The sequence below is a fragment of the Sciurus vulgaris genome, assembly GCF_902686455.1.
Source record: "Sciurus vulgaris genome assembly, chromosome: 15".
NCBI lineage: Eukaryota > Metazoa > Chordata > Mammalia > Rodentia > Sciuridae > Sciurus > Sciurus vulgaris.
The window spans coordinates 88,346,300-88,354,745 of record NC_136476.1 but is presented as its reverse complement, the minus strand read 5'-3'; the positions used below and the strand labels follow the sequence as shown (position 1 = coordinate 88,354,745).

At 58.3% G+C, this 8,446-nt stretch overlaps 1 long non-coding RNA gene across 2 annotated transcripts; it reads right to left on the bottom strand.

Annotated features, from left to right (window-relative positions):
- Positions 1–5,656: 5,656 nt before the first annotated feature.
- Positions 5,657–8,023, bottom strand: LOC306644663. Of its 2 annotated transcripts, none has more exons than XR_013759436.1 (3): positions 7,562–8,023; positions 6,446–6,506; positions 5,657–6,107 (listed from the first exon to the last, which is right to left on the bottom strand). It is a non-coding gene; the product is annotated as an uncharacterized lncRNA (long non-coding RNA). The 2 variants fall into 2 exon arrangements; XR_013759437.1 differs by having other exon boundaries at positions 7,634–8,023.
- Positions 8,024–8,446: the final 423 nt, after the last annotated feature.

Here is an 8,446-nt window from a genome sequence, read left to right as displayed (position 1 = left end):
ACTCTTGAGCCTGAGGTATGATCTTGCCGATTCCTGAGTTGTCCTCAAGTCATCTTTTCTGTTTCTGGGTAAAGTACTTAGCATTTCTTTAAAAACTAAGATCCTTTTAACACCCACACCTACCTTAGGCCCATTTTGTCCACACTCTTCTGGCCAAATTCCAAGTTTGTCAGCTCTTTCTGCTTTGCTTTCTGATCCTGATTATCACAGTAAGCTTGGATAGAAGCTGCCAGCAGGTGGGCATGGTGGTGCACGCCAGTGATCCCAGTGACTTGGGAGGTTGAGGCAGGAGGATGGAGAGTTTAAAGCCAGCCTCAGCAAAAGTGAGGTGCTAAGCAACTCAATGAGACCCTGTCTCTAAATAAAATAGAAAATAGGGCAGGGCATGTGGCTCAGTGGTCAAGTGCCCCTGAGTTAAAAAAAAAAAAAAAAAAAAAAAGGCTGCCAGCCATACCCACACTGCTGCCCGAATGCTATGACTGCCTTGAAATTCCCTCCATCAGATTTGTTAGTTCATCACCTTTAAATTCAGCCTCACAAAAAGTCTCAGGATATTTGTAAATTTTAGACAATTCTTTTCCAGAATATGTATGACCTCTAGTCCAGTTTCCAATGGAGTCCTCCTCCTGTGAAACTCCGTGAGCCCAGCCTTTATTGTCCGCAGTCCTATCAGCATTCTTGACCTCTGAGTTTCCCCCACAATGTCCCCTTAAGCTACACTTACAACATTCTAAAGCTTTTCCAGTTTGTGTCTCTAAACTTTGAAAAATTCCTCCCACAGACTCTAAAAAGCTCCAAAAGCCTTTGAACCACATGGCCAGGTGAGTCACAGCAATGACCCCACTTCTAGCTATCAACTTCTGGTTTAGTCAGCTTTTTGGTCTCTGTTTCCAAAAGACCTGGGAGGAACAATTGGAAGAGGAAAAGCGTCTCTGATGCTCATGGTTTCAGGGTCTCGGTTCATAGCCAGCTGACTCCAGGGCTCTTGGGCCCGTGGTGAGGTGGAATATCACGGGAGCAGCTCAGGACAGGACATCAAGGATGCAGAGAGAACTCTGCTCACCAGGGACAAAATATAAACCTCAGAGGCACACTCCAGTGGCATATCTCCTCCAGCCACACCCTCTCCTTCTGCAGTTACCACCCAGTCAATCCATATCAGTGGATTAATCCACTTGTTAGGTTACAGTTCTCACAATCCCATCACTTCATCTCTGAATGTTCCTGCATGTCTCGCATGTGAGCTTTTGGGGTATGCCTCATATCCAAGCCAAATGTATAAATTGAGCGTCTTTTCAAGTAACCAGTGTGTCAAAGAACCACAGAGCAGAGGAGAAAATACTTCAGGGAGGAGAGCAAAGGCAGCTGCAGGTTACGGGTGGCAGGGAAGGGACCTTGACAGGCCCCAGGGGACGTGCAGCTGCAGCTCCTGCCTTGGAAAGGAGGGAGTTCTCAAAGTCAGGCCCATACCTCCTCCTTAGGAAGCAGAATGGGGCGGTGCCTGGTCACACACTGTGTTCCCAGCACCACCGGCTTCACCGGGATGGGTAGCCTTCAAAGGGCCCAGCTGGGTTCTGCCCTTTGGGGCGTCACCTGCCAAAACAGGGAGCTGTTCTCTAGGACCCCCGAGTTGGGCGCCCTGCTCCCAGGAGACATGGTGCTGTCTGGGAGCCAGGGAGGGGCTGCTCTCTGGAAGTCCTGCCTCGAGAGGGAGAGCACCTCTGCAGGACCGCAGCCCAGGCCAACCCGGGCACTTCTCGTTTCTGCCAAGGAGACGTCATGGCGGGAGTCATGACCTAGAGCATCAGGAGGCAGGGGCGGCTGGCAGGCTGGCAGGGAAGGGCACCTGCAGCACCCAGGCCCTCCGCCTGGTGCTCTTGACATCTCCCCACTCAGTTGTGACGGTGAACAGGCAAACCGGCGGCCACAGACTGAGAGGGGCATGGCAGACAGGGGCTCCCGATCCTTGAGTCTGAGTTCTCAGAGAAGAGGCTGTATCGCCCCATCTGGTAGCTGCCAGACTAGCAGGAGCTGGACAGACCAGGAAGTAGCCCAGAATGCGTGTACAGGATGGCGAAGTGTCCCCGTTTGACTTTGGGGCCAGTTGCAACCATGGGGCCCTGAAGGAAAAAGGATGAAGGGCAAGAATTCTCTATGCATGAGTAACGCAGGAGTCAGATCTAGGGGCAGACCTCAGCTCTGGGGAGCACGCACCTCCCTACGGAGAAGACAGGAGCAAGCGAGGCAGGCAGCTGAGGGAGGCATACCCAGGATATGTAAAGAGCTCCTACGAATAAAACAGGATTTCCAAGGAGCCATGAGGCACACGAAAAGCTGCTCAACCTTCCTGGTTGTGAGGAAACGGGAATAAAGCCCCAGGGGAGTACTGCCCGATGGTGAGACCCCAGAATGGCCACACCCAGTGCCAGAGGCATTGGCTGGAACTGCGACTCTCAGTGCCGGAGGGTGCGTGGGCTGGCTCGGTCAGGACAGCCTAGCCTGAGGCCTTAGCAGTCAGGGCATAGTCATGTGTGGCAGCTGCAGGGGCCGCTCACGTCTGTGGACCTGGGTCTCCTGAGGTCCTGCCGCTGCTCCTATTGGGGACACTGATGGTAAGTGGTAGTCAGCAGTGACCTGGCCTGTGGTCAGTGACCCCCAGCTCTTCCAGGCCGTCCCAGGTCTTGCCGGTGGAGGTCTGCGAGGCTCAGGACGGACATGTACCTGCGGCTCCGTGTCGCTGGGTCTTGATGGCCTCATTGCGAGGCGAACCCTCTACCAACTGAGCTACCTCCCCAGCCCGGCCTCGTTGCTTTCTAATTAGGCCGAGCAATTAGAGAAGGCAAGCCCACCTCCCTGGGGCGAGGGCGTGTCCTTGTCCTGGCAGGCGGCTTGAGTGTGGAGCTGCCATGGTCCCTAGCCCTAACCAGCCCAGAGCCTGCCTGTCCCAGGGATGCCTCGCTGGCCCTGGGCTTCCTGTGCTGCCCGCTGTGTCCCTGACGCTGGGCTCCCGGAGTTGTGCTGGGGCCACAGCCCAGGTGCTTCCGAGTCTGCAGCCCCCGGCGGAGGATGGGCAGGGGGCCGCCGGCTTGGTGTCTCCCAGCAGATAAATAAATTGATTAGAGTGCAGCTCTCGGGGAGGTTGACACAGATTATGTTTGTGCACTGGGTGGAAGAGATTCCTCTAAGTTTAATTATGACTTAAGTGTAAAATATGCCTCTTCTGCGGGAGTTCCTCGCCTCGTGCATAATTACCTCTCTGCTCCCTCCCTTACGCCGCCTCTGCATGCTGTGAACGATTAATTTATAGGCTGGTAATTGGCTAAACAATATTTAAATCATTGGCCCAATGTCACTTTTAAGGGGGGCTTGGGTCTGTAATTACGTGAAATCCCACTCCATGGCGCGAGAGTGGCCCTCCTGCGTGACCAGGTCCCCGCCTGCTGCTCACGGCCCCTGGACCGTCCACTGGCTGTCACACATGCTGGGCTTCTGGCTGCCCTGCTGTGGTAGCAGTGGCATTGGACAACGCCGGGACCTGCCCGCAGGAGACGGGCGGGGCTCACTGGCTCCTCTTCGGCTGGGTCGGAGCAGCACGTCAGGGCCACTCAGGGCACTGAGGACCCCACGGTCCTCCCATGGTCGTGGTGGACGCTTGCACTGCTTCGGTCTGGCAGCGGGGCAGGTGAGTTCAACGGAATCCAGAGAGGTGGGGCGGGGGTTCCTGGGAGGGGAGGAGAACCCCGCAGGCCCCGCCCACCTGGGCAGCCGTCTGTGGCCGCCAGCGGGGTGCGGGGTTCAAGGAATGGGCGTGGAACTCAGGACACATGGTGGGTGGGAGGGTGGCTCTGGATGGAGCGTGTCATGGCGACACGGCTGGGACGAAGGGGAGTGGACCCCAGCAACAAGCCCGCTGCTTCCTTCACGTCTGCAAACGTCTCACTGGCTCCAGGGGTGGCCCTCAGTTGTCCAGGCCCAGGCCGGAGCCCTTCTCCAGCCTGAGGGACTGGGAGGGAGGCCACTGGTCTCACCCAGAACTACCTGGGCCTTGGGAAAGGTGAAGCCAGGCTGGATTCCAGCTTTGCCTCTTGTGGAGGGGTGACTCTGGGGACAGTGCCAGGGGGTGATGTGAGCAGGCTCTAGGCTCTGCCCCAGAATCCTGAGGGTCCCTGGGTGGCCTGCAGGCCCTCAAAAGCGTCACACTCACTTCTCAGGAGGGGCCCGGGTCCCTCCAGATTCTCAGGGTGCCCTGGTGCAGGAGGGTGGGTGGGGCTGGGGCAGGGGGCTGGGTACAGCGGTGCGAGGCGTATTGAGCCCAGAGTGGCTCCTAGCACGGGAAGCTGCTGTGTAGACATGTACTTGGCTGGCAGCAGGTGCGTGGGCCAGGGGTCAGAGCCAGGCTTTGTCCTGCTCCACACTTCTAGAAATCTTTATAAAATTGGGGTAGGTGGGCATGGTGGTGCAGGCCAGGGTTTCAGCACTTGGGAGGCTGAGGCAGGAGGCTGGTCGGAGCCCAGGAATTGGAGACCAGCCTGGGCAACTCAGAGAGACTCGTCTCGGAAACACAAGAACAAACCCCAAGCCCTCCCCGTTGTAGAACCCTGACTTTGTCACTTTGGCCTCCTGGGCACCCCGTTTCCCTGCTTGGCACAGCTTCTAAGGAGGGAACACATGGTTGGTGCATGAGTGGATGGATCCGGCCTTGTGTTGCTGGCAGGAAGGTGACGTTTGTGGACAACCAGAAATCTGAGTTGCTGGCTTCCCCAAATCTGCCCATGGCCGCTGGTCAGTCAGTGGGGACAGAAGCAGTGGGTCTGAGAGAAGGACGCAGAGGGCAGGAGGAGGGCAGCCGGCTGCTCTGCTTCTTTTCTTGGGCAGCCGCCCAGAGGGGTGCTGGGGCAGGAGGGCGGGGCTATGGACTGTCCATCAGAAGAGCCTGCCCCTTCTGCCCCACCCAAGGGGGAGCAGCTGGGGTGGCAGCCGCTCCCCTTTCCCGAGCTCGGTTTCCCCACCTGGGCACAGTCATCCAGGTCCTCTCTAGGTCATGTGGGTGATTCTCTGGCACAGAGTGTCCTGTGACCTGGCAGAGCTGGCATTCAGAGATGCTGGTGGACACTCGTTCCTTCAAAAGCAGGCTGGGAGCTGGTCCCAGGACGCCAGGCCCAGGCTTTGACCCACCTCCTGCCCACATGGTGGCCGGCCATGGTGGGTGGAAGCCCAGCAGCTGCAGGGCCCAGAGTGCAGGCATTCTGGGTATTCTGGGGGAAGGGTGGGGAGGAGGGGTCCCAGGCGGGGCAGAGCGTCGGAGCCTGTCCTGCAGGGCCTCTGGACATCGAAGCAGGTCTGAGGACCCGAGGGTAGGTCAGCAGGCTTTCTGTGGCTGTGCTGCTGAGCGCCTGATGATCTGCCAGAACCCTTCAGCTCACTGTCAAGGGCAGAGCGGGAGCGGCTGCATCTCAGCGTCCCCACCCTGGCGGCCCTCGCAGGCTGCTCCCTTTGGGGTGGGTCTTGTAGGCCTCACCTGGGGGTGGCCAAAGCCCTCCCCCGCACAGGGGGCCGCATCCATCTGTCTTCCACAAAGAGCCTCGTAAACAGGCCCAGACTGAGAATCAATTCTTTAGAGCTGAAATCAATAACAATAGCTAATATTGATACTGATTATCCTTCTTTATTGCGCTCTGCAGCTGGGGAGGGAGTGTTTTTAAGGATTCACGGAGGTGGTGCTGGGCGGAACGCAGCTCGGAGCCCAGAGCTGGACTGCGCGCTTCCCCACGGGGCCTCTGCAGCCAGCCTCCTCCCATCTTGGCTGGAGCTTTGCCCAGGCCCCGGCTCATCGACTGTGTGAACCTGTGGGTCCTGGGATGAGCAGAGCCCTGGGCAGGGCCTGCGACCTTGGCAGCGCAGACCAGGTACTGTGGAGGGGTGTGCGGGACACATCCTGGGCCTGCTCACCCCTGGTGGGGCCAGTGGGGCATGTGGGCAGATGCCGAAGGCAGGCCCTTGTCTGGGAAATGGTCCCTTGCTCCCGCCCAGCACACAACGCCAGCTCCCTAGCTCCATCCTGGTCCTTGTGGGGCTCTGCTGGTAGTGTCCTGGGCTTTTGGCAGAGTCTGTGGAGATGGGAGCCCAGAGTTAGGGAGGGGGTGTCCTGGATGTGAGACCCCTGTCCTGGGGACTCCTCTCTCCCTGGTGAGAGGAGCGATCCCTAACTCCCATATTCCAGGTGCACAGCTAGGGGCTGGGAGGGCCAACCCCAAAGCCAGGCACTTAGGTACAAAGCCGGAACAAGACAAGGGCAGGTAGTTTCTGCCTCCCACATCCCCAGTGTAAACCAAGGGATGCAATGTGCGGAGAGGCCAGGTGCAGGCCTCAGGGGGTCCACGGGACGCCATGCTTACTGTTTATAAGGTAGGAGGCGTGCAGGACACAGTGGGAAATGATTTCTTACCCAATGTTAAGTGGCTGAGCACAGTACAAAATTAGATACTTTCTGTGAATATGTTGCCAATCTGAAAAATAATGCATATCAAAACATAGAACTGGAACATGGAAATAGAATAGATGGTTCAGGAATAACCTAGAGGGAGGGAGGGGGAAGCGCAGGACCTGAGGAGCCAGAGAGGGGCCAGTGCTTGTCATTGGTAGCCACATTGGACTTAAGGTGAGTCCAAGCCTCCTGGTAGCCACAGCAAGAAAGGAAAGCACAGTGGGATTTTCAGTTTTGCCAATGAAAGGGTGTGTTCAAGATCCCCGAAGGACTGGTTCTCCTGTTCCAGAACTGATTCGGTAGGTGTTTGTTTACGAAAGAGGAAGTGAGTCCTCACCTCCATGGCCTTTTCCTTCTGTGGTTCTCCAAAGACGCTGAGGCCTGTTGCTTACAGAGCCACTCCCCGAGGAGTGGAGTCAGCAGAGCAGAGGCCTTGGTGTTCTACACTGGGCCCTGCATCGATGTAGCCCACAGAGCGGGCTCCAGGGGACGGGATCTAGTCTGCTTTGCTGGCCAGTCCGTCCTCAGGCCAGTTCGGTGATAGAAAGTACCAGGAGCAGGTTTCCCTTTGGGGAAGGCACAGGGTTGAGGCTCTGGGTCATCTCCTTCCTCCCTCAGGAAGAACATGGTGGTGTGGGGAGGACCACAGCCCCACGGGGATACTTAGCGCTGGGGTAGCGGCTGAGGTTAGCCAGGATAAGGGCGGGGTCCCCAGGCAGGCCCATGTGTCCCAGGCTGGCCAGGGCAAGAAGACTGGGCTCCTGCTGGGTGGGAGTCTGGTCTGCAGGTGCAGGAGGGTCCGATCCTTGGGCTGCCCCAGACCCAGCTGATGTGCCGGCCGCAGGTGCTGGGCTGTCCGCTCTGAGACCTTCTGTAAGCCCTGGCCAGGCAGCCCATGGACTCGGGCCATTTCTGGGCCAGGCCCCACCATCCTCTCCACCCTTGTGCTGTGGTTCCACCCTGAGCAAGCTAGGGGCCGAGGGGATGGCAGGCTGGCTACTCCTGGGTGGCAGTGGAGGAAGACCTTGCCCCCATCCGGGAACGTCCCTCTCCTACAAACCCCACGACTAACCACACCTGTGTCCCTTGAGTCAGAGCCGTTGTGAGCCTGTCCTCTCCCCACCCGGCCCAGTGCTGACACACATGTACCATGGTGGCCAGAGGGGTCAGCATGGGTCTTGGTTTTCTTGGAAGTTTCCAGAGGGCCATGGCTGGTAGAGAGAAAGCTCGTAGTAGACAGAGTCTGTGGACAGAGTCTGGAGCAGAGCCTGGGCCCCGAGCTGTGCCTGAGGCAGGGCTGGGGCGTGAGGTGAGGGCCGGGCACACCTCCCAGGCCCCAAGCCTGGGGTTCTCTATCCACGTGCAGGGGGAGGGGGCAGGCAGGAGGCCCAGGTCTGGCCCTGCTTCTGATGGTGCCGCGCAACGGGCACTACGCAGTGCAAGCCCATCTCTGGGCCTCTGTTTCCTCTGTGAAGGGTACTGGGTCATGGTCTCTAGAGGCAGCCCTGGGTCTCCCTCAAGGCCTGGCACCCACCTTGGCTCACCACAGGCCCAGGCTCTGGGCTCTGGCCTGTCCTCACCTGGCTTCTGCCCAGGTCGTGTCCCCATGGCCCCTGGGTCATTTGCCACTGGGCTGTTGGCCCTGCTGTCCATCAGCCCTGACATGGGCAAACAGACCAAGGACAGGCAGGGGGAGGAGATAAGGCCAGCTGGTGGGGCCAAAGGTGACCGGCTCACCTCACTCACCTCTGGGCTTATTTACTGTCCCGGCCTTTCATCTACTCTCCCCGTGGCACACGCACACCACGGGGTCCTCTGGGGCCCTGCTCCCGACTCCAGGGATTTGGGGCTCAGATGGTCGCTGATGGGCTGCACAGTGGACGTGAAGACTGTGTTTTAAAACTATACTGGGGGTTGAAGCCTGGTGCTGTTTCACTGAGCTACACCCCCAGTCCCTTCTAG